Source organism: Anabrus simplex, chromosome 3 (genome assembly GCF_040414725.1).
Source record: "Anabrus simplex isolate iqAnaSimp1 chromosome 3, ASM4041472v1, whole genome shotgun sequence".
NCBI classification, from domain to species: domain Eukaryota; kingdom Metazoa; phylum Arthropoda; class Insecta; order Orthoptera; family Tettigoniidae; genus Anabrus; species Anabrus simplex.
Window position 1 is genome coordinate 430,200,211 of NC_090267.1, and position 28,000 is coordinate 430,228,210.

The 28,000-nt window shown below is 37.4% G+C and overlaps 1 long non-coding RNA gene across 1 annotated transcript; it reads left to right on the forward strand.

Annotated features, from left to right (window-relative positions):
* Positions 1–229: 229 nt before the first annotated feature.
* On the forward strand, positions 230–28,000 carry LOC137498918 (uncharacterized). Its single transcript, XR_011017942.1, has 3 exons — positions 230–305; positions 5,414–5,496; positions 27,916–28,000. It is a non-coding gene; the product is annotated as an uncharacterized lncRNA (long non-coding RNA).

Below are 28,000 nucleotides of genomic sequence, written 5' to 3' on the forward strand. Positions count from 1 at the left end.
TGCATGATACTAAATTCCAATGGCAGATATAAGGAAGGTATGCAATGATATATTTTATGCTGGGTATCTCAGATCCCACTGTGGTGTTCTAGGGTTAAATAGCAATAATGTTATTTATTTATAGTAATTTACACTTCTAAAGCTTTCTGAAAGAAACTTACAGTATAGTAGATAGCTGACTTTTAGACATATACTTACTTTCTTTCAATAGGTTTAAGAAGAATCATATTTACACATCTTCTCAGAGAAGTTACATTGTTTGGAACATCATGGAACGAACCAAGTTTGGAGATGGAGATGAGGAGGTAATATTTAGTTTTAATCTTCTCTTTAAGATTCTCATCTTATGCAAAAGTTTTAAACATGGTCAACTTCATTATTATAAGTTTATTTTCATTTTTTCTGTTTCTTATTCTGTGTTTATGTCTTCATTCTTAGAAATATTTACAAAAACCCATATTTTGCCACATCAGTATTTTTCATGAAATCCTTTCATCCATTAAATAAAATGATAGAAATGTAGAGAAAAGTTTAGTGAGATTTTATTCAGCAGAAAAAAATCCTCAATATTGCAATGGGAAGGCAGTTGGCCATGATCTGGAAGATCTTGGAGAGCATGGGACAGAATATCTTGCTACATTTTCAAATCAAAGTATAACCGAGAACAAGCCTCCATATATATGGGCTACAGTATGACTGTTAGTCTGGAAAGCGAAAAGTGGCACCACCGACTGCACGACTCATTTACTAACTTGTCTTCTGTGCTACACATGAAGATATTCAAGTGAGTGTATGACAGCCAACTTAGATGGAATGTTACCATATAACCAGATTATTGAGACACTAGTGACGGATGCAGTACTACAGATGTGATCCATATTTATTGATGGTGGGAAGACATGGTAAAAAGAAGAAGATTGTGTCTGTGATGTTTCTAACTGCAGAAAATCCTTTTGATCAAGTACCACATTACCGTTTTTTGTGATCTCTTCAGCACCACAGAATCCAAGAGGTGTTTGTAAGCTTGGTGGAGTTTCTCTACCACAACGTCGCAAGCATCGTTCGATATCCATTTAGGATCTTTCTGCCCTGTAACATGATTGTTGGTGTCCATCAGGGATCAGCGCTATTACTTTTATTCCTCTGTATGGATAATGCATCAGCTGATATGCAGTGACTACACCTCTGGACCCTTCTGTATGTAGATGATGAGGTAATTGATCAGAAAATTCATCTTGCTCTTTAGCACCAGACATAAAATTGGAAAGACAGCCTAGTTGACAACAGAATGCTCTCCAACCTCCAAAAGACTGAGTATCTCAACTGTGGCCCTCAACCAAAGGAACCAAGACCATGGACAATAAAGAACTGCCCTGCGCATTTGAATATCTTGCGGTAATGATTCCCGTAGACAGTGACACCATCTCTGATAAATCCAATGAGTATCAGTGCTGCATGGTGCAAGTGGAGACAAGTTATCAGTATCCTATACATTAAAAGCAGGGGCAGTTTTCCATAAGGTTGTAGGTTTGCACTACCAATATTAATTTTTATGTTTATTTTAGGTAAAGTTTTATAATTTAGATTACTCAACTACTGTATTTTCATTCTACAAGAAAAACCTTTCAAGAGCTTGAAAGAGCAAATATTGACTACAGGAGACTTTACAAGCTGGTACTCTTAGATGTTCACTGCATGAGTTGAAAAGTTTGCAGCAGGAAGTCAACCTGAGGTAGGATGAAACCTTGGCTGCTAGAGGGGTGCTTTCAGGCTGCTAGAGGGTTGCGCGGGGAGAGGAAAAGATAAGAGTGGCTTCTTATACATGGCTTAAATGGAGGTTTATCAACCTGGCTCCTCCTACATAACCAACTACTAGCAAAGTCGCTAGGGACCATTGCTGCTCAATGTGGGAGTCTGTCATCTAGCGATATTGGATAGAAGTTCATCTGCTGGATATATGACTAATAGCTTAAATCTGAAAATCAAAACCACCATTTCTTTCAGTATAGTCATGAGCTTTGTTATGTGCGTACAAGCTAAGAAGCTTATTAATTTCATTGTGTAAACATTTGTGTCAGTGTGTGCGTTTTTATCAGTTAGTGGTATTTTGCCAGATCATGAATTCGGTGCAGCCTTTAATGTCTTAGGCCGTTTCCACAACGGACTGCTGAAGAAAAATCCGAGGTGAAACGAATGGGTAGGCCTACGCGACGTTTAATTTAAAAACCAGATATATTACAAGAGGATTTTTTTCAATACCGAAATTAGGCTACCTCAATGTGTTTCATTTCAATATGGTAAAAGAGTTTTTACATAAAAAGAAAGTTAATGGGTTGTAGTGATATTCCTGAAAATAGAAATGTAAAATGTTTGTTGTATTTTTAATAATGAAAAACCTACATTAATACATCATTGATATTTGGAACGCGGAGAAGCTTCCCGAGGAATGGAATACGGTGATAATCCACCCGCTGCATAAGAAAGGTGATCGCTCCGATACAAATAATTATCGGGGGATATCCTTGCTTGATATTACATACAAGATTTTATCCAAGATTATATACACAAGAATCCAAGAACAACTCGACCAAGAACTTGGAGAATATCAGGGAGAATTTCGACCAGGTAGAAGCTGTCCAGATCAAATCCTTAGTTTAAAATGGATAATGAAGCACCAAAGAGTTCGAAATAAGGGTCTAGTCATCACGTTTGTAGATTTTAAAACAGCATACGACAGTATTCATCATGAATCATTATTAAAAAGCCTTAAAGAATTTGGCTTACACCAAAAACTTGTTAACCTCATTAGTATGACTTTTAAAAATACGAAGGCAAAAGTTAAATTTAGAGGTGAATTATCAGAATCATTCACCATAAGAACTGGACTTCACCAAGGAGACGGACTCACCATTGTTATTTAATTGTGCATTGGAGAAGGTTATGCGTGAATGGAACAAGAAATGCCAACCAACTATCAAGATCGGTAGAAATATTAAACTCAACTGCCTTGCTTTTGCGGACAATTTAGCATTACTTGCAAATACAATAGAAGAGGCTAAATTTCAAATGGAACAGCTAGAAATTATAGCAAAAAAAGTGGGATTACAAATTTCATTTGAAAAAACAGAAATGATACCAACTTTTAAAGTTGATTTACCAGTTATTCAACTGAACAGTAATAAAGAGATTAAAATTGTTCAGAAATTCAAATATCTTGGGGAAATAATAACATGGAACACAAATGAAAAAGAAGCAATAGAACACAGAACAAAGTTTAAACAAGCACAAGGACTTACCTGGCCAACCTATAAAAGAAAATCTCTTTCGTTAAACACTAAGCTGAAACACTATAATTCCATAGTTAAACCAGAGGCAATATATGCTAGTGAAACTTTATTCAAATTAAATGTAAAATCTACAACAGACAAATTACAGAAAACTGATAGAAGAATTCTTAGAACAATTATTAATAAAAGCATCAAGTTGATGGACAGTGGAGATTGTTGCCTAACAACATTGTCTATCGTGAATGTGAATCAATAATATCTACAATGCGTAAAAGAAGAATATCCTTTTTCTGTCACATATCAATATTACCAGACACCAGGATATTGAAACAACTATTTGATTACTTTTTGAAAAATAAAATCAATAATAATTGGTTCAAAGAAGTTCAGGATGATTTGGTAGAATTGGGTATAACTCGGTAACAAATCAAAGACAGAAAAGAGAAGAGGATTTTGAAGAACAAAAGCATAAGTCTCAAACTAAAAACAGTTGAACGGAAACAATATACTATATCAGACACACAAAGGGCTTCCAGGTTGGAGAGGATGAGAAAGTTCTGGGAGAAGAAAAAGAAGAAATTAACTCAAATGTATTGATTTAAGTGCTCCAATGTGGGCGTAATATATGTAAATAATGAAAAGGATTGTTGATGTATCTGTATTTGAAAATTAGCCTGTAATCACAGTATATCATTGGTAAAAATTGTACACCACTGAACTTTTAAACCACCAGACGCCACTGATTAAAATGATGCCTGAATATCTCAAGGCAAAGCTTTATAAGGTTATAATGCATCCAGCAAAATTTTGTCCAGTAACTAGGAGTCTCGAGCAGGCCATCCATAACATGAAGATGAAATTGCTGAGATTGACACTCGGACTGACTTTCATGATCACATGAGAAATTGGAATGTACAGCAGAGACTTGACATAGTCAAAATTGTTAAGAAAGTGAGAGAGGCTAGACCCTGGTGGTAGGATAATCTCATCAGAAGCAATGACAGCTTGTGACAAAAACAGGCCTTCAGTTCGACCCAGGGCGACACTGGTCACTTGGAAAGCCTATGAAGCACTGGAAAGATTACATCAAAGAGGATATGCAAGCTTTCAGATCTAAATCTTGAAAATGCCATCAACAGGGAGAATGGAGACAGTATTACACAACAGCAGACTCTGTTCATTGGGAAAAGTGCTAGGGAGGAGAGAAAGAGATTGCAATAAAAATTTTACTCTAAGGGGCAGGCTTGAGTTGTTATATGGTACATAAGTGGGTACTTGAGATGGACAGAGACAGTAGTGGCTTCCTCATTTCTGTAAATAAAATGTTAGTATTCAGGCTGCAGTCAAAGTAGGCAAAGATACTACAATTAAGATAGGAAAATTTAAACATATATTTAGAAGACACACAGCAAGAAGTCTTTGGGTTAGCAACCCCAGAAGAGAAGCATAAAAAGAAGATACAAGTAACAACTTTATATTTGTCCAACAGGATACTCATGTGTTTCTTTTATGTGCACTTCATCTACACGTGCTTACTTGGCAAGTTGCTGTTCTCCAGCTATTTCCTAAGCATTATAAATGTCATATCTTTGCATATTATGAAATAAGAAACATCCTCACAACAGTAAATTACATAGGATACTTCTGCAGGGTGTCATAACAAATCTGTTTTGTTAAATTACCAATACATCCTAATGGAGAACTGAATAAATAGTCTGTCAATATACATTTCTAAGGGAGATAATTATAGCATAATTTTATAGACATTATGTAGCTTGACAAAACTTGGGTTAACCCTGGAGAAGGTGCATAAAAATAACCCCGCGATTAGACATGCATGGACTTTTAGAGCAGGTCAGGAAAAAATAGCACAAATTAGGCACAAAAACTATTTTTAATCTTACAAAACTAGTAAATAATTTTGAACCAATTTGTAAATAATGTTCAAAGGTGTTTTAACAATACAAAAATTGGATGTTAAACAATTGACGTTCATTCTGCATCATCACCTTATTCTTGACTTTCTGTACAGCACCGAACACATGTCACTGCTAAGTATTCTTTGCAGATATGTTGCTGGCATACACGGCATCTAGTTTTGGTTTTACTGGTTTTTTTCTTTTCAGTTGCAATAGGCGCATCTTCCAGGTCTTTCTAGTTCTTGTGGAGTTGCAGAGAGCTGCTCTTCTTCAGGCAATCCTCACATTAGGCAAATATTCCTTTTCTAATAGTCTTTTGATTTCTCATTCCCTATTTCTATCCATGTTGCTTGGACTTCAGTATGTACTCTACCCTTCCAGCCTATAAGTTGGGCATTGGCTACAATCCCAGGATTGTATACGGGTGATTCCTGGTGATATTTAAAAGTATAATAAAACTAAACTTAAATTAATAGGCAGGAAAGATAAAAGGGTAAAAAATAATAAAATGATTATGAATGAGAACTTTTTGCAAAACTAATTTATTTTAAACTTTGGCAGTACTGGTATGGAAAACAAAAACATGAGTAACAAAAAAAAAAAAGGATAAAATCATTAATCAAAACTCACAAGGTCAACTGAAACCCATTCATAATTCATACAGATATTACAAAATTTGTTTATAACTCTCGAGTATCATTTTTCAATATAGCACAAATGCTTTATTTATTGAATTTGTTAAGTCTGTTTTTTTCTAAAAAATCAATTCCACTCATTAAATGTCTGACATAATACCATACTCTCTCAAAATTTTAAAAATCCTAAGAAAAATACATATCGAATGGTTGAAACTTCATTTACCTGATTTTAGGATCCATCTTTATGACGTGATTTATCACACAGGCATTTACCGACGTAACTCATTACATATCATTTAATTTTGTTTATTCTCTTATTGGATTTCATCATTAAATTACTGACATCATTGTTACAAATATAAAGTTGACCTGTATTATCCTTTACAAATTAAATGAAATTATATAAAATTGAATCAAATCAAAATCAAAGTAAATCATCCCAAATTAAGTTAAATTAAATTAACTGAATCAACCAATTAAATCATAAATTTTGCTGAATCATTCCTACAATTTACTACACCGAACCGAACACGGACTGAACGAGTATATCTGATCTAATACTGACATGAGTAAATCCAACCAAAAATTCAATCACATAAACAAACACAACCAGCTGTCTAATTGCTATATTCCACCAACATGGAAATTATACATTAATAAAATCACAAATAATAAATCTGTAGCAAAGGGCCCTATGGAATATAAACAAACACAATCTCCCCAAAACTTACAACTATACTGGCTTTACTGCAGTGGGAATGGAACCCCTGCCTCAAGACTTGTCAACCATATGGAACTGAGTCCACAATCAATAAATCACAACAACCACAAAACAGAGTTTGCGTTGTCAAAATACATATACAAGACACATAAATCACACATATAAACAAATAAATCCAGGATGACAACCATCAGTGAAGAACCCTAGTCCAATGACCCGGTCGAGAATCGAAGCGATGTCCTACAAGATATCCAATTATACCACCCCGAAATACCCTGCCTTCTAACCAAAGCGATATTCAGATGATGTTAAATATTCAAATAACCTTGTGCTGTGGTTCTACTTAATCTATTGAGAATTGTATAAAATAACATCATAATTAATTTTCAATGACCCTATCTCAACAGGATATAATCTTTCACATTCAGACGCAGCAGCGAGGAGATTCTTAATTTGAGAGTAAATATTTATCTATCAATGCTATTTCTGGCATAACATATATATCATCATTTCACGCTATCTCCATGGCAAGGCAAGCTCATTCAGTCTCCTTCCAAATACCTTATAATCTCACCTCTCTCGGGCTAACAACATCCACTGGTTCAAATCTCACCAGAATTAACAAAATATTCCCCAAAATCTATGATCAGGAATACACAGTCTCTTGCCTTCAATTATCAGTTTGATAATATCTCATTTCATATTTATCGCTTATTTTCTTCCTCTCACTGCCATTCTGAGTGTTTTAAATATATCGTATCTCAATAAATCACAAAATAAACACAATAAAGAACCGTCAAAAAACATGAACTACCTCACAGCACAGATTGCTATCTCGACCAAAATCAAATCACTTATCCTTGTATGATGACTTTAAATATAAACTGTAATATTCAAAGATGGCCACTGGTTCAAGTCAGTAGCAAAACACTGATGGGTCTTTCTCGAAGGACAAAAATAATCATTCAGCATGCCATACAACTAACATGCTTCCACAAACTACTTTAACTGTACATAATGCCATCTAATCTTTATTACATTAGCACACACTTATATATCATTGGAAGAAGATTATTTCAACACACACTCAAGAATATATTTTGAAGATAAAATTGACACGATCACACAAAAAATTATAAATACACAAAAATAAACACCCCCAAGGCATTAGTACGACAAAAATGACTTATACTGCCCCCTTTATTACCTGGCTAAACTCAGCCACTGAGCGAGAGATCCCAAGGGCGAACGTTCGTTCATGGCTTTCCAATTTTCTAGAGGCATTTAAGGGAAAAGGATGGACGACCAAGTACAAGAATAAATTTTAAAACAACATTTCTAACATTTATTCACATAAACACCTTTTGAAACAAAAATATTCTTGCTGGATTTAAAATTTTACAATAATTTCATTGTATCCTGTCTTCTAGTAGTGAATTTACATAAATCAGAATGATCTTCATTGACGTAGACAACGGTTAGGCTCTGAAAGAAAAATAATATAAATTCAGATTAGGCCTTTACTGCCTTTAAAAATTAAAATATGGATTGAGCCTCCTATATCTCACATTAGTATTTACAAAATCAGCTGGCAGTTAAAACTTGAAAATTCCACTTATCCATTAAAGATTTAACATGTGGTCAATCTTAACTAATGATCAGTTTACATTACTTGCTTAAGAAATCCTATTATCGGATATGAGTCTACTTCGAAGTCACAATTAATTAATTATTATTATCATTAATTGTCATTGAAGTTTCTGATAACATTTATCTTTGATAATCACACAATCGTGTTCATGGAATTGATGTATTCCATTTAATAAATTCTCAATTTAATAATGACTCACTTGCTAAATAAATAATAATAATAATAACAATAATAATAATAATAATAATAATAATAATAATAATAATAATAATAATAATAATAATAATAGTAATTATTAGTAATTATTATTATTATTATTATTATTATTATTATTATTATTAGTAATTATTAGTAATTATTATTATTATTATTATTATTATTATTATTATTATTATTATTATTATTATTATTATTATTATTATTATTATTATTATTATTATTATTATTATTATTATTATTATTATTTGTTACCTCCCTGGCTTACAAGTTAACTATGTCATCTGTAGACATTTAATTTCTATCTGCACAGCATTTAAACTCTTTGAAAATTAATTAGAAATCAATTGAAAATTAACTATAAATCTTGTGTAAATCAATTGAAAATTCCTTAATAAATCACTTATAAATCATGTGCCTTTGCTGATTCTTAACTAAATGATATTTCGGCTAAATCAGCTTTAAAAGAAAATAAATTCAAATCTAGTCTTACTTGGACTTAATCTCAACAAATTTTTCCTTAATGTACCCTTCAGTCAACTCAACACTGTGGCAAACCAACGCTGGAATAATCTGGGTCATCGCGTTGAACGCATGACCGGATTAGAGCACAAGGTAAAAGTGAACACTTGAAAATATCTATAACTATTTCATTCACTCATCTCATTCACACAAAGGTAACACGAATTTTATGTACATTATTTACATACAAATCCTGACTTAATTAGTTATTCCATTATTTTTAAACATGGTCAGGTCAGTAAGATTAGGTAGATGACTAATGTCCATTAGCATAATCAACTTAATTAGTGACCAGTGATCGAATTGGAGTTATCACTTTCATTGAAACAATCATTTAAGATCAACGACGATCCATCTAAATTCCAGAAAATTATCAAAGATTCCAATAGAATTAAATAATCATCACCATTATATGGGTTATTAAGTCGCAAATGCATAGTTCGTGAGCCTCAATTACTTTATTATTCCCTACACTCATGGAATGCATTCAACACGTGCTCAACATTTATTATAACTCACTGTGTTCCAAAGACACAAGCAGCAAATTGTTCAAATTATATACCTCAGGATCACCAATATTCCAGGCACAATTAATTTACAGAGCACATCAGATATCATATTCGAGAATATCTAATTTAGTTTATGGCTCATGACCATCAAATTACCTTTTAACCCGGTCTCATACTTGAAAATTATTATTATTATCAATGATTATATCAGTCCCTCTGAAATTGTCATGAAAATGGATGACACGATCCTAAAGAATTGCAAGTAAAGCATAGATGACACTCACTTCAACACTACTTCTCAAAGTTTATGACCGAGCTCGATAGCTGCAGTCGCTTAATTGCGGCCAGTGTCCAGTATTCGGGAGATAGTAGGTTCGAACCCCACTATCGGCAGCCCTGAAGATGGTTTTCCATGGTTTCCCATTTTCACACCAGGCAAATGCTGGGGCTGTACCTTAATTAAGGCCACGGCCGATTCCTTCCCACTCCTAGCCATTTCCTGTCCCATCGTCGCCATAAGACCTATCTGAGTCGGTGCGACGTAAAGCAACTAGCATAGATAGACAAAGTTTATGTACGATTCTATATCCCGATATTTCAAATATCACATGTAAATCAGGTAAAGTTTAACACAAGTTGAATGATTTTTACACATATAAATCCTGCACTTGAGAAAACCATTCAAAGATCAACTACAGAAACTACTCTAATAGAGTCACACAGGTAACTCATCTACCTCACCACCTTTAAGAATGTAAAATGGAAATAAATCAAACTACAGCAAATACTAATAGACTACGATCTAAGGAAGAAAGATCACCTAGTTATTACATAGATGAGAAAGATATTATATAATAAATGGATACTCAAATGTTGGCTGGTATTCGACTTCTGGCTGAGGTCCGATTCATTCCGGCATTTCCCTCTCGTTCACCTTCCCCATGCCAGAATCGCCTTACATATTTAGCCGCTCATGGAGACACAGCTGTTGACGTCCCACGATGAAACTGTGATGAATCTTGAAGAAAGAAGATTCATCTTGAGGTGTCGACGATCCGTCGAGCTGGGTCTTCGCCACGTGCACGTAGAATTAAGCTGTAACTGACACAACAGGCATTAAAATATGCACACACCAGTCGAAATGTTCACTAATCGTGTGGTGAAATAGAAACTTGAATCCTCTAAATTTTCAGTGTCACACAGTGAAGTTTTACTTTAAAGTACTACAGTCACAAGTAGCATAGAAAATTATCATCTGTAGAACTTAATTAAGTTCCACGTGGTCCGGCGAACAGCAAGTACGTAACATAAGCAGCGCAGAGAAGAATAAGTCAGTAAAAGTAAGTCAATAAGAGTAAGAGAAAAATTTAAGGTGTGTACGAAGTTTTATACCATTTGCTCAGGGATGTGTCATTTTCCAAGACGACCATTGGTTTGCCAGTGTCTTAATTGACTACGACTATTCCAGAAACTAGTAGATCGACTTGCTTGCTGGCTGGCACGCGCGCTCTAGCCTCGAGGAACCTGTCCGTAACGTGATCTCCCCCTCACTCGATCGAAGACAGATCAATACTTGCTGCTTCTGAACTGGTAAAAACCAGCCTGACACACTAACACAGCTCACTGAATGACAAAATCTAGCTCTTGGCAAACAATAAATTTTCAATGCAGGCCTATAGCAAATATTCTAATTATGACCAAATTTGACGGGGACAATACTAAACTAGCTGACCATTGCTCTATAATTAACTCAAACAAATTTAAATATTACATGCAAGAAGTTACTATGTACAAATTTATTCTTCTGGCCAGAAGTTATTGTCTTTGAGATTAAATAAAATCAGATGTACTCATCCTTGTCCGCGTCAGTCTGTGATTCAACAATGCACCATTTCAGCCATCGGGTCAGTCCATTGAGCTACACTTACTCCATCATGATGTTGGAAATATGACAGTCCTTAGGGCTCTCCTCCATGGTTCTTCTTCTGAAGTGCACTGTCCCGACAACAATCTGATTCATGGCACAATTGGTAAATCGTGTCCTGCACAAGCCAAAATACACTGAGCATAGAAAACATACAGTATCAATTATCACACAATTTAAACAAACACAATAAAATAATCCCTCTCAAGATTCCATTCATGTAACAGTTCAGCCTGTAGCATATTCTTCACTCGAATCTATTATTTAATATTAATTACAAGTTCTAGCTTGACTTGCAACTGCATTACTTATAAAATTTCACACTGCTTGCATAACAAATGGCTCGGCACTTCACACAACTATATGTATTAATTTGTGACAATTAACCATTAATAATTCCCTTATGGGAAAATTCCTGTGGATTAAGTTCATATTCAGTGTTTAAATTTATTATTCCTGCCTACAGAAATGCTCAATGTTAACTCCACGTTTTTCAAGTGACGATCTTAGAAATACGTCCGAACCATTCAATTTCAGTATTCAGAGTGAGCTCCTCATGAGTGCGTGGCATCATGAAACTCGTGTGCCCACGGTACACACGTCAGGGATTCCCCTCTTTATTGCACCATACTTCCTGTCTCTGGTGATCACATATTTAACTTCACAAGCTGCCAGGATATGTTAATTGAATTTTTACGGAATTATAAGAGTCTTATTTACGTTTTGTAATCATCTCTTCTGTATTTAACCTTCCTTTGCAGTGTTATGACACTGGTGCTACTGCTACCATACCAGTTACTCCTTTGCGTACTGTCTTGTGATTCATCGGTTCAAAATCTCCGCCGGTAAATCTCATTAGCTCTGTCTCATCTCGTTATCAAGTTTTTCTCTCTACCAAATGGAAAATTCCACTGCTCTCTCTGATACAACATCCACCAATCCTGTACACGTGTACCGTTGAAGACATGATTCAGCCTGCCAGATTTTCACATACATGCTGCTTCAATATGAACTCTCCTTTCCCATATATTATTTTCTCATTACATCTTATTCATATGCCTATGACTTGAACCAATTGGGTTCAATATGAAGGCACTATTCTACATGAAAATAAAACAAAACTGACACATTCTAACTATATTAAAAGAAAAAGTAAAATAAAATTTAACTCATAAACACGAATATGTCATGGGGTGCACCAAGAGTTTTAGACTGGGTCCGTCAAGCAATGCATTTGGGCTGATACTGAGAAGCATGAGGGGTAAATTGTTTATGCACACTGATAGTGGATGAGTCCAAGGTAAGGTACTGAGGGGATGGAAGCTAGCTGCCCGCTACGTTAACAATTATAAACATTTATCTCTGAAGCCAGTCGAAAGGACCGTGACGCCCTCTCCAGGATTAATGCTAACCATTGTGGGCAGCTGATATGGTAGGATAATCAATGAGAATTCCATGGAGTAACTCCCCCATGGTGCAACAGCCCTTGAAGGGTTTTGGCCTACCAAGTAACCGCTGCTCAGCCTGAAGGCCTGCAGGTTACAAGGTGTCATGTGGTCAGCACGATGAGTCCTCTCAGTTGTTATTCTTGGATTTCTAGACCGGGGACGCTGTCTCACCATCAGATAGCTCCTCAATTTTAATCGCATAGGCTGAGTGGACCTCCAACTAGCCCTCAGAATGAGGTAAAAATCCCTGACCTGGTCAGGAATCGAACCCAGCGCCTCTGGGTGAGAGGCAGACACACTACCCCCACACCACAGAGCCGGCTCCATAGAGTAAGGGTGGTATAAATATATTTTATATTTCAGAAAGTCACAGGGATTCACGCTCAACTATTATCCCGATGATGATGATGATGATGATGATGATGCTTGTTGTTTAAAGGGGCCTAACATCTAGGGCATTGGCCCCTACCAACTAGTATCCCCACATCAAGTCTGTAAAGATGGTGACAAAGAGATGAAGCATGAAACATTTTTGAAATGGTCTACACAGTTTAGTGACACTTCTAATGTCAACACTGGTGATAGACAGGGAGATAGTTTATCCTCAATACTGTTCAATATTGTGCCTGAAAGTGCATTAAAGAAAGTTCAAAATCTTGACTGTGATTTCATAGTAGGTACAAAATTAAACATCATTGTGTATGCTGATGACATAATATCACTAAACGACAACAAAAGTAAGTAAGTAATTAATTCATCTTTATTTGGGTGAAGTTAAGGCTCAAGGCCCTCTCTTTCACTTAAGCACAACATTTAAAATAAATAAATAAATACTGTAAATAAATAAATAAATAAATAAATAAATAAATAAATAAATAAATAAATAAATAAATAAATAAATAAATAAATAAATAAATAAATAAATAAATAATTAACAGAAATACAATTTTTAATTAACAGGATAAAAATGTTGTACCATGAGAGTAAAAGCAGTGTACAAGTGGGGAGTGGTGACTCTGAAACATTTTATACAAAAAAAAAGGTCTCAAACAAGGAAGTGCACTGTCACCATTATTGTTATTATATTTATGGATGAAATCATAAAACGTGTAAGAAGTATCAGTAGTGATGAAGTGAATGCTTTGGTATTTGCATTTGGGGAAAGGGAGAAAAGGAAGTACAAAGGAGACTGGACATTTGGAATGAAAATCTGAAGGAGTTTGGAATGGTAATTAGTAAAAAGAAAACTGTAGTCATTCACTGTAGAAAAGAGAAAAAGAGAAGCCAAGTGAACATAGATGGAGAATGGTTAGAGATTGTAGAAGAGTTTACATATCTGGGTAGCATTATTAATGGAAGTAATGAAATCAATCCTGAAAAGGAGCATTAAGGACGGCACAAACACCCAGCCCCCATGCAAGGGATATTAATCATTTACAGTTAAAAACCCCTGACCCGGCCGGGAATCGAACCCGTTGCCCCCCACACTGCAGGGCCGGACCTCTCCCTTCTTACTATCATATATCATGTCATTCATTTCATTTTATTAACTCTTCTGATGAGGTTGATGTCAGGAAGTGCAGCCAGTCTTAAAAAGCCTGCCAGGACAGATTCATCTCACCTCATACCCGACCCCATAGAGAAATGGGACAAGGGTTGGACGTACACAGTACTAATAGCAAGTATGGAGATAGTAGTAAAAGAAATAATTATAGAATGTACAACATGACAATATAAATAAATGAACATGATAATAATTATAAAACTAACAATAGTAATAATAAAAGAAGGAACACTGTAAAAACTTACTAGAATTAGCCAGAATTAATCAGCAAGTGATTTTGGCAATCCATCTTAAATCTTCTACGAGAACTCAAATCCCTAATGGTAGCAGAGAGGGTATTCCACAGTCTAGCGGCATTGACTACAAAGGAGCGTTTATAAGCCCTGTAATGACTGAGAGATATAGTTAAAGAGGAGCCAGATCGTGTGTCATTGTTATGATAAGAGGAGAGGTAGGAAAGGAACAAACAAGTATGTGGAAGAAAGGAACACATATAATAGGACAAACAGAATGGCAAGTCAGTGTGGGAACAACAGAAAGAGGAGATGAGGATAAATATGGAAATACAAAGGACAAGCACAATCCCCACATCTTTATACACTGCCGTCTTCAAATAGGTATGCTCTCTTCTTGTCAATCCCGTTCTACATCCATCTCTTCTCAGCTCCCGACAAGCTTGTTTCTATTTCTCAGCTTTATCAGGAGGGCGGACATTAACACTCATTGAGGGGCCATGTTGAAAGATCTTCAGTTTTGACGTGGGGTAAGTATAGGATGAGAAGAATGCTGGATGGACAACTACATAAAAGGGATTTTACACTTGTTTGTTCCTTTCCTATTTATTATCCCATTGGGATCATTTCCTCCTTTTATGTTTGTCCTGTGTTCCTGTTTGTTTCAGCACCTGTGTTTATCTTTGTCTTACCATTAAAAAGCTTCAAAATTGTTGTCCAGAAACACAAAATAATTATCTGACCAGTGCTACTCTGTGGCACCAAAAATTGGGTCTCGAGAATGAAATTCTGTTTTTCACTCATTACGTCTGAAAATAAAATTCTCAGAAAAATCTCAGGGCCTCTGAAAGAACACCTGGAAACTATGCAGCAGTCAGGATATGAAAGACCTAGACTGACTGCAGTATAACTGCCACCTGGAGCAGACATCTGAGGTGGATGGGACAAATTATATGAAATGATGGCCTACTACACCTACTCTTCATTGGACAGCCACGTGGGAAGAGACCTTGGAACAGATCGAGGCAGTGCTGGAGAGATGAAACTATACAGGTTCTTCAGGATGTCAGTGTAGAATAGACATAAGTTTGGGATAGAAAAAAATGGCAAACACTTGCGGGTAAGGCTAAACATAAAGCTTTTATGTTTTAAATTATGAAAATTATGTCACACATCTAGTCGAACCACTAGAGGCTGAGGGAAATCCAGCAATGAGACAACCAAAAATGAGATGGAAAGCTTGTGTTTCAAACGACCTGAAAAAACACAATATGTCTAAGGATAGGGTCAAAGACAGACAGTATTGGTTGAGAGTGACCAGGAAAGCCAATCCCAGAACTGTGAGCCCCTCCTCCCCACCGGTCCTTGATGAAGGGCTTATTTTTTGAACACCCATAAAAAACTGCAGAATTCTCATCCTCCTGACAGAAAATAAATCAAGGGTATAATTGAAGAGAGAGAAAAAAACAAGGTTCCTGGGAAAGACACTGTCATGGCAGAATTGTTGAAGTATGGTTAAAAATTTGGAAGGACTCTTTGCTCATATTTGGGCAACAGAAGAGATCCCAAAGGAATGAAAGTATGAGCTGATTCCCCCACCCCACAGGAAGGTTGATAAGATGGATGTCAATAATTACAGAGGCATCTCACTTCTTCCCTTCACAAAACGAGATATATTGTTTAAAACATTTCAAACTAGGGTGGGGACCCACTTGGATAAACATTTGGGTGAATACCAGACAGGGTTCCAAAAGGGATGTTCATGTCAAGAACAAACGTTCATCCTCACATCATTGACAAATATTAGGATAATGAGGCAAAAAAGGATGATTATAACCTTGGTGAATTTCAAGAAGGTCTATGATTCAGTAGACTGTGAAACACTTATAAAAATTCTTATGGAGTTGGGAGTCAATAAGTCCCTTAGCTTTGGTCCAACAGACCCTCACATAAACATATTCACAAGTTAAGTTCTTGAGTGAGCTGGGGACGGCCTCTCCCCACTCTTGTTCAGTTATATTCTGGAGAAAGTAATCAGAGAATGGAGTTGGCTGCAAAAACTAAGGTATCACATTTAATTGGCAGGCGTTTGCTGATGATGTAGTGATCCTTGTAGATAGCCTCCCAACAGCAGTGAAACAAATAGAAGTACTACAAGATATAGCTGCTAAGACTGGCCTGATGATCTCATTAGAAGAGACAATGTATCTGGACTCAGCTAAAATTGGACTCTATCTGCAAGATTGAAACTGTATATGGAAGTATTCAGAGGACTGAGAAATTTAAGTACCCGGGATGGAGACTTTTTATCTCAATGGCAGTTATAAAGAATCACTAGGAGCAAGAGCAATAAGGATGGAAATGGCCTTTAAACTATGCCAGGAATCTTACAAGTCCAGATCAGTCTCCTTCCAAACAAAACTAAGGCACTACTGCACTGTAGTCTGACCAAAATGCCTCTACACTGCAGTGACACTAGCCAAAATAGAAGATCCCACAATTGAAAAAAGGAAGCAAAGATTCTTAGGAAAATTCTAGGACCCAAGAAAGTGTTTGAAGGTTTTATATTCCATCTGAGATCCAAATGGAAACTGTATGAGAGAATAAAGAAGATTACTACCACAATCAAAAACAGGAAGCTGTCCTTTTATGGATATGTAAAAAGAATGAAGCTTGAGAGATGGACGTATTGAATACTCACTTTTCAGGAGAAATGGGTAACTCATCCCTGTTGGTTTAAACAGTGCATGAAGATCTAAAGGAAGGAGGCATAACCCCCAACCCCCCCCCCCTCACACACACACTCATAAGATAAACTCAAGGCAGAACTGTTTTCAGGAAGAAAGTTGCAGATTTGAGGAAGAATCTTGAGACACATCCTGTTAAACTGTGCAAAATATTGGTGGAAAAGCAATGGAAGGGAAGCCTGAGCTGGAAAAACCTTGGCTATAATGTAAAGAAAAATGTGTAAGTCTCAAAAGAGGAAAGTTACAAGTAGCTTGGTTGGTTGTTGCCTATAGCTGGCTGTAACAACAACAACAGCAGCAGCAGCAGCAGCAACAACATGTTAACAACTACAGAGGTGTGCTGCTATTCCCAGTCACTTACAAAATCCTCTTCAAAGTACTTCTGAACAGAACTGAAGGAATCCTAAATAAGCAACTTGGAGAATACCAGGGTGGGTTCCAAAAATGCTGCTCCTGTGCTGAGCAAATCCTTAATTTAAAATCAATAATTTACCACAAGGTGCTGAACAGCAAAAATATAATGGTTTCTTTCCATGACTTCAAAAAAGCCTTTGACTCAGTGGACAGAGAGATCCTAGGTAACATCATCAGAGAATTTGGGGTCAATACCAAACTGGCAAACATAATCACAGAAACCTTAACAGGCACAATTTCTAAGGTGAAATTCATAGGAGAATTGTCTCAGTCATTTGAAATTAAGACAGGTGTGCAACAGGGTGATGGATTATCACCAATATTATTCAATTGTGTCCTGGAGAAGATTGTGAGAATTTGGAATACCGAACTTGAAAATCAAGGGATAACCCCGATCTGCTTAGGAAGAAAATTGGGAGGAATCAAAGTCAACTGCTTGGCTTTTGCTGATAATTTTGCAATACTTTCAAAAAACCTAGAGGAAGTGGCTGTAAAGATCAACATCCTAGAAAAGATCACAAGCAAGATGATCTCGAAAGAGAAGACCAACAAACATGGACCACAATTCCTTGAAACAGAGATTAGACAGATTCAGATGGTTAGAAAGTTCAAATACCTTGGTGAAATCATACAAGAGAATGGGCTAGAGAAAGCTGCTGTAGACGATTGTATCTCAGAAATGGAGAGAGGATATAGACTAACTAAAATCATCTACAACAAGAAATGCATTTCATGGAATGCTAAAATAAGGCATTACAACACTATAGTCAAAACTGAATGTCTGTATGCCAGCGAATGCCTCCTGATGAATTACAAATAAGAGAAGCTGGAGATCATAGAAAGAAGAATAATACAGAAAATCTTGGGCCCAGTCCAGACTGAAACCGGCTAGAAACTTTGGAACAACAATGTCTACAAAAATGTGGAAAAAATTTCAGTGACCATGAAAAAGAGAAGGTTATCATTGCACAGAATGGACAAAACCAGATTATCCAAAAAGTTATTCGAATACCTGTGGAACAAGAAGATGACGATGACATTGATTAAAGAAGTTTGTAAAGATCTAGAGAAGTCCAATATCCGGGAAGTTCAGATGTTCGACAGGAAAACATTTGAGATCATGATTCCAAATTTTGAAGGGTTTCAAGTCAAAAGAACTGCAAAGATGGCAAGAGACTGGACAGATGAATAGAAGAAACATCATAGCATCCGTATGAAGGAGTACTGGAGGAAGAGGAAACTTCAGACAAAGAAGAAATGAAATTGTAGCATGATCCTCAGATAATAATAATAATAATGATGATGATGACATTTTTTTATAAGGGACTGTGGAAAATCTTCAAAGGACACTTGTGAATGGTCCGCACTCCACAAGTGTGTGGGATTCTTACCCACTAAAAAAACCATACACCCTTTTCCCACAATGTGTATCATCACCCCGGAACTGCTCTCGCATTACTTCAGGGTGATATCATGCTTACTTTGCCTTTCAGACCTCTTCTTTTTTGATTTCTCCTTTATGGATATTCGTACACTTCCAAATTCTCCTCCTTCTGACAAAGGACATCCTCCACATACACTGCCACATGATCCCAGGAACCCTGGTTTCGTTGCATAGCAGAAATAATATTATCAGCTGTCAGTTCTCCCAGTTCAGTTTCCACACACCTTATCTGTATCATCCAATGGCCGCACACAAAGAAGGTGTGAAATACATCATCGATGTCACCACAGTATATGCATGCTGCATCACTCGCGCTGCCCATTCTATGCAGGAATTTCTGAAAATATCCATGTCCTTTTAGAAGCTGCATGAGGTAATAGTTGACTTCGCCATGAATCCATTGACTGAAGGCATGCTTCTTTGCACATTTCTTTCCAAACTTTCCTTGGGTACGCCAGATTTCTTGTCACTCCAATGCAAGTAGATCTATTGAAGCTATTGCTGCCACCATGAGGATTGCAGGTTCGGAAACCATGCTGTATGCATATGCAATATGTAAAGCTGCTCTCCATTGTACAGCAACTATCCTTCTCTGATACCAAGCAAAACTCAAGGATTCATCCAGATTTCAGAGCCACACAGGAGCACTGACTGAACCGTTGACACAGAAGGCATCGTTTACTGGATTTTGGACCTTTAATATTTCCCATCAGTCTACTACGTGCAGTCATGTATTTTACTACCTTATCTGTCGCTCTCTGAATATGATTCCAGAATGTGAGCTTGGAGTCAAGTGTCACTCCTAGATATTTTGTGCTCGTAGATGTTTTATTCACTCACTCTCCAACAGTCATTGGCACAAGAGTCTCAATCCTTTTCCTCATCACAAGAACTATCTCCGTTTTGTATTCTGCTAATGTTAGCCTATGACTCATCATCCATTCTTTTATGTGCCGCATCACTTGGTTCAGTTTGATTTGAGCCATCTCAACATTACGAGCCACTATCAAGGCAGCCACATCATCAGCATAGCCCACAAGCTTCATGTCCTCTGGCATCTCCAAACGTAACAAGCCATCATACATGATGTTCCAAAGATCTGGGCCAAGGATTGATCCCTGCGCTGCACCAGCCGTCAGTCGTTTTGTCTTTTGTCCACCTTTCATATCATACAGCAGAGTGTGATCCTTGAAGTAGTCTCTCATTATGTGCATAAGATATTGTGGTAGCTTGAAAGTTTCTTCAAGAGCTACCAACATGTCAATCTACCTTGCCGAATTGAAAGCATTCTTCACATCTAGGGTCACAATAAGTGTCAATTTACGGGAATGATTGCCCATTTGTGCTCTTTCTGCTGTATTCACCCACCTCCCACACTGCATCCAACGTCGAGTGCCTTCTCCAAATACCATGTTGGCAAACAGGTAGATCCCCTACTAGCTGAATTGCTGAGAGGATTCTGGGCTGCAGAAGTTTCTCCAGGCCATTTCCAGCTGTGTCTATAACCACCAAGTTTCCCTTTGCTAATCCAAACCAGTTAGGCCATTTTCCATCGGGGACTAAAAATACCCGCTTGCAGGCAGTGATTGTACATATTCAGCAACAGTTCTGGACAGAGTGCTGATATTATCTCTAGCACTTCTGCAGGTATGCTATCTGGTCCTGAAGTCTCCTTGTTTCTAAGAGAGCTAATAGCTCTATTCAGCTCTTCTACTGTGAAGAGGGGTATATCATCCAGCTCTTTTTCATTGTCACAGTCAATCCTCTCTGGATGGTCTGGGAATAGTGTATCCACAATTTGTTTAATGGTTTGTGGATCCATTCTCGGGGTAGAAAATGTCCCAAGTTTCTTCATTACAATCTTGTAACCTAGTCCCCATGGATCATCTTCTACTTCTTTAGCCAATGCCCACCATTTATTGGCTTTACTCTTTCTAATTGCGTTACGGAGTTCCTGACTTGTACTCCGCTGTGACTGAGGTATTCTCCATACTGCCTCTCATCCTTTGAGCTCTGCGTCAAAGTCGCAGACACTTCCCTCTCAGTTCACCAATCTCTTCGGTCCACCAGTATGCTGGGCACTTGCTATTTCGTGGTTTTCTTTGGGACTTTGAGACATTGTATGCTTGCTGGATTAACTGCATGGTGAGTTCAACACATACACCAGCTGCTTCTTTCCCTCTAAGAACAAAACATTTTTCTGTTATGTTCCCCATTCCATTCCATATTACATCAAGAAACTTTTCCTTGTCGATACCGGCTATGTTCCACCGTGCTGGCCTGCGCAAGATGTTTCTTACTTGAAGAGATTCTTGGAGCAGTCGAAAGATGATATATTGGTGATCACTTCCCATATAGTTCTCGATCACTTGCCATTCAGTAATCTTAGGTGCAATATCCTCTGATGAGAAGGTTACATCCGGTATTGTTCCCTGGCATCCTGGCCGTCGAAATGTTGTCACGTTTCCAATGTTGTTGACCACCAAACCCATTCTGGCTGCCATCTCCACTATACGTCATCCTCTGGAGTCTGTTTGTGGCATGCCCCATTCCGACGCTTGAGCATTTAAATCACCAGCGACCACTAGTCTGTTTTCCATTCCATGTAATACATCCTCAAGGCCATCAAGTTTCATCTGAAAGTTGGGAACAGATTCATTTGGCATAAAATAACAGCTTACAATAGTGATTTCCCCAATCTGTACCCAAACAAAACCATCTTCACATCCATGCTCTGTTACTGAAAATTTTTCTAGATCTGGTATCCAAATTGCAGCTGTTCCAAGAGTATCCCCAAACCACCCTGGATGATCCCTCTCTTGATAGGGTTTGCTAATAATAATGATGCCTGCTTCCATCTGATAAATCAGCTGTGTCATAAGGTCGTTAGCTGTTTGACTCCTGTGCATGTTTGGTTGAAGGATTCACATCATTTGCTGTGATTTTTGGCCTTTTCAAGAGCTTCACAAAATATTGTGCATGCACCTGATCCGGTAACATGATTTCGTTTAGCTTAATTGACACCCTTGTCTGTACAAATCATGCATCGTGGATTATTCTTTTTTGCAGTCCACTGCCTTATGACCAGATTCTTCTCACTTAAAACAGAGCCTGCTTCTGTCAGGGCCTGTGCAGTTTCTTGCCAGGTGTCCATATGATAGGCATTGAAAGCAACGGGGTAACATGGTTCTAGCACGTACTCTGCAGTATAGCCATCCTATCTTAATTCTTCCTGCTTCCAGTAGTTTCTGAGCATCCTCATTTTTTTTTTTTTTTTTGCTAGGGGCTTTACGTCGCACCGACACAGATAGGTCTTATGGCGACCATCCTCATCTTTAGTTTCTAAGATGGCAAGTTTCTGTCCCCAGCTGTTTGGTTTTGTGCCCAATATTTCCAGCTCTCCATGGGGATTGCCGGAATCTCGTCTTACAGCTTCCTCCACATCTGCAGCGGTAGTGACGCTATCCATGTCTCGAATCTCCAGTGTAGTTCCGGGGATTAAATCCTTTACATCGCCATCCCATCCGGCTCCATGGCTAAATGGTTAATGTGCTGGCCTTCGGTCACAGGGGTCCCGGGTTCGATTCCTTTCAGGGTCAGAAATTTTAACCATAATTGGTTAATTTCACTGGCATGGGGACTGGGTTTATGTGCCGTCTTCATCATCATTTCATCCTCATCACGACATGCAGGTCACCTACGGGCATCAAATCGGAAGACCTGCATCTGGCGAGCCGAACTTGTCCTCGGACACTCCCAGCACTAAAAGCCATACGCCATTTCCATTTCATTTCATCGCCATCTCGTCCAAGGGCATCTCTCAGAGATTTACTGTGTATCTCCCTGTCTCCCTGTGTTGTTTTATTGAATTCAAGGAATAGCCCCAGCTCTTGTTTTGCGGATAAATTGGATGTCTGCTCCATTGTCTTTCGGCTAAACCCTGTTCCTGATATCCTTCAAAACATTAGCAAAAATCTTACTGTTCATTGGTTTGATGATTACAGCTTCTGAATGAATCCTTGATTTAGAATAAGGTTGTTTTCCACTCTCGCTAAATGCTGTACCTTCAAGATCATTTCTGGCCCGTTTCGTTGGAATATCATTGTGCTTCCTATCTCCACGCTTCTTCTTCTTCTTGGATAGAAACATTTCCCATTTTCCTTGGTCTTCCTCCAAGTCATTTGTCACTGGTAATGTCCTGGACAATTCCTTGTTCTCCATGGTAGTTGACAGGGGCGAATGCTGGTCATGAAAGTCAGGCTTGCTCTTCCATTCGTGAAAGTTGGTAGGGTGGGACATGCATAGTTCTGAATGAATAAAATTTATAAACCCAATAATCGCTAAATCACATGAACATGCATTCAAACTGGTTATGTCACACCTTCAAGAATGGCCAAAAGAATAACAAACAGACACATTTTATAATCATTAACAAATCATGACAAGCCAGTGATCAAACAAGTAAACGTCAAACTATGTACACAGAAAAATTGCAACTATTTATTAGATCTTCCTACTTGAAAACAAACTCTACTCTGCAGCTTCTCTTTACAAAACCATCAATAACTTAATCATAGAAAGAGGACTGTAATCTAATTTTTTCAATCAATCCTTTTTCAATCGACAACATAGCTAATGATGATAGCCTCTCCTGACCTTGAGTCGATCTGCAATATGTATTAATGCATCTCAGTGTTGAAAAAGAACGTTCTGCAGAGGATGTAGTAGCAGGAATTGTTGCTACAAGTTTGATGAGCTTGAAAATTTCTGGCATACCCATGTACAATTTATTAATATGCATAAACTGCATTAAGTCTGAAACACTTTTCTCTTTAAAATCAGAAAATGAATACATCACACTTAATTTGGTTTTTAAGCGAACAATGTCGAAAAATGACCCATAGGTCTTTTCTAGGGCAGTAACATTAGTGTCTGGAAACCTATTTCTATGCTTCTCAAACAAATCACAATCCAACAGCGCGAAGAACACAAATTTCTTTATGCATTTAAAACGCTCTCCTATTTGGACAAGTACATTGTCAATAATTTCACTGAATAGACGTTTGTATTTTGATTTTTCTGGTTCATCACTAATTCTTCGATTTTTAGAGCACGGCTGTCCTCCATAAACGTCAATTTCAGTATCAACATGTCCATACAAACTATCAAAATCTTCATCTCACATAGACTGGATATTTAAAAAGAGCTCCTCAACCTTCTTGCCACAGTACTGAATATCCAGACTTTTTGTTTGTAAAATATTGAACACAGTATCAGAGAATGAAAAATCTTGGAGAACACTGCCAGCAGAAATCTAGTGTTGAACTTAAGTAAGAAGAAGAAAAATCCTTGTGCTTTAAATGTAGTGTCTTCATCCCAGTCGTCTGAAGTATCCTGTACATGTTGAAAGAATTTCACCAGCGTATCATAATATTCCTTCACAGTATTAATAAGACGTGAAGCAAAATTCCATCTCCTTGGTACTACTGCTGGCAACTTCTTCTGAACAAAATCTCGAAGAGCAGCTGTTCTCTTTGTAGACTTTGAGAAAAAAGCAGCAAGTCCTGACATTGTTTGGAAGAAAATTGTACATTCTTTGATTTTTGAAGCAGACTGCTGTAGTGTTAAATTCAATAGGTGGCTATAACAATGCACAAATGTTGCATATGGATACTGGTCTTGAAGTAGTTTATTGAGCCCATTCACATGACCGGCTAAGATAGCAGCACAGTCATATGTTTGAGCCACAATCTTTTCCTCACAACTGAACTCTTTTAAAATAGCACGAACATGATTTAAGAGGGCTCCAGCAGTGCGATCTTTACTAACGTCAGCAAAATCAAGAAACCTCTTTTGAATTTCACCACTTTCGTCTACAAAATGGAGTAAAGTAGAGAGTTGTGACTTACTAATAATATCGGACGTTTCCTCCAACATCATTGCCACAAAAGTTGCTTGTTTAAGCTCCTCTTTTATTCTTCTCACAATTACTGAACTTATTTCTGCTATTAAATAATTTTGGATTGCAGACGAAGTCCCTCTAAGAATGGTGGAGTCTTTCAAATGAGCTGCCAGAAGAGGATCATATTCACTTATAATTTGTGGAAGTTCGATGTAATTCCCTCTGTTTACGGAAGTTGCAGACTCGTCATGTCCGCGAAATGGTAGCTCCTGTTTTGCTAAAAAACACACTGCATCGATCAGTCGTTTAAGTATGTCACGATTTTTCTTTACCTTTTCATTATGAAGTTGGTCACTGATGCGTTTCTGTTCATCCAGCCCGTGGTCGATCCTTGAACGCCCAAAGCTATTTAACTGCAAGACACACTTCATATGGTTTGCAGATTTCTCATGTCTTGTAATGGACAGTGTCAAGGTTTTCAAATGGTCAAAGCCACTTTTACACCATACACCGTTATCAGCAGAAAATAGTGAACACGGCCAGCAAAACAGTCTATTCAGTTTCTTGGACCCTGTCAACCAGTGCGTATTATTATATTGAGATACAGAGAACTAATGTACATATTCTCTATTTTCCTCCCTGTGCTGTGTCTTTAAATCTAGCAGCGCCGGGCAGGGCCTGCCATTCTTAATAATGTCTGTTTTCTCTTGGATAGTCCTCCGAGAAAATGGATTTGATAACAAGCTGTCAATAATGCACGGTTCGGAACCCATTGCAGCACGTCAAATCATTCAGAATAGATGATCAGGAACTTACAGTACACTACTCACCGACACAACACACTAGATCTGTAGCTCTCAGACCAGAGCTTCCAACTACACATTACAAACGTGACAGCTTGCAACCGGCCTTGGAGAGAAGAAACCTGCGCGCGCATACATTTCACGCTGTGTCGACAGCTCCGCTGAAGCTCCTAAGACACGAGCAAGCCTCGCTGGACTCACCAAGATATACGCAACATGCGATTTGTATAATGCAGATCTATTACAGATATGGTACGTATTGTAATTTTTTTTTTTAACTCGCCTGCTTTAGAAATATATTGCGCTTGCGCAGCAAGCGTAGCATGCTCGGAGAAATTGCCCCTGGTAGTTGATCTCTGCTTTAGTTCTTCTGTAGATTTCTTCCACAACATCCTGCATGTTGCTCCAGCCTCTAAAGCTTCTTCCAACTTCATGAGGCTATTTTTTATTTCCATTTTTAGATTCTTAAGAGGAATAGCTATGATGTTCTTTAACAGTGATCTTGCAGTCTCAAGATGCACCTCTTCTTCATATTGATTCTCCGTTATCTGCCGACTGATATCATCAATCAGATTTAAGTCAATACTCCTAGCGTTTCGGTGATTGTGGGTGCTTTCCTGTGATACTCCAGGCTACTCCACTGTATCACACTGAATCTCTGCTTCTACCATCATGCCAATGAGAGAGTCTAGTTGGCCGTGACTTGAACCGACGGTATGGTGTCATGAGTGAGTGCTAGGAACGCTTACACTAGAAAACGATCATCTATCTGCCGCAGTGGTTTTGATCTTTGGCAAGACGGCTGCTCATAACAAGATTATTTTACCGCAAACTTTTCAATATTTTGCTCGATATTCTGCCATTCCTATTGTAAACAAACACATCTACCGTGCAATGGAGCTTAAAATAATCATACAAACTTGTTTCGGTAAGTACCTTCACAATATAAACCCGCTTTCTTGAGTTATCTTGTAGCTGTGAAGTTCACGCTTTCTTTCATGTCCAACAACAACAACAACAATAATAATAATAATGGCTAGCAAGACGATCTCGAAAGAGAAGATGAAGTTCATGATGAACAACGGATATGGACCACAATTCCTTGAAACAGAGATTGGACAGATTCAGAGGGTTAAAAAGTTCAAATACCTTTGTGAATCTGCTTAGGAAGAAAATCGGGAGGAATCAAAGTAGTAGTAGTAGTAGTAGTAGTAGTAGTAGTAGTAGTAGTAGTAGTAGTAGCAGCAGTATTAGTATTATTATTATTATTATTATTATTATTATTATTATTATTATTATTATTATTATTATTATTATTATTATTATTATTATTTGTTGTTGTTGTTGTTGTTGTTGTTGTTGTTGTTGTTGTTGTTGTTGTTGTTGTTGTTGTTGTTGTTGTTGTTGTTGTTGTTGTTGTTGTCGTCGTTGTTGTTGTTGTTGTTGTTGTTGTTGTTGTTGTTGTTGTTGTTGTTGTTGTTGTTGTTGTTGTTGTTGTTGTTGTTGTTAAGTCCTTCAAATTGCTATGTACATATTTTAAGAGATGCCGGAGTGACTGAATTTTTGTTCTCCAAGAATGTTCCTATAACATTGATTTATAACAAGCATAATCTTTTGTTCATTCATTCTTATGTTCCACCATTGAGAATATGCTACTAAGCTCCAGTCATTTATTGTCAAATGCTATGTTAGATGTTCTGTCATTTGTCAACATTGCCTTGACCTAACTCAGTCAGCACGGTGAAGGCTGCTATAGACGTGGTGTTACAATGCCTTGAATCCCAGGTCTCTCAATGTAGCCAGATAAGAAGTGTTTTAGGATTAAAATTGCACTACAGATCTCAATAAGCTTGAAAGAGCTCTGAAAAATACAGATTAAGCCTATAGTTTACTATGTTTGGAAGTAATTCATCTCTAAAAGTACATTTCCGATCGTGTTACTGGTACCAACATGATTTGTTATTTCTTTACAGTATGGTATCCACAGATTACTAAATGATAAAGTTTATAGTGCTGCTTATCCTCTTCATGATGGAAAGTATAAAGGTGACGCAGAAC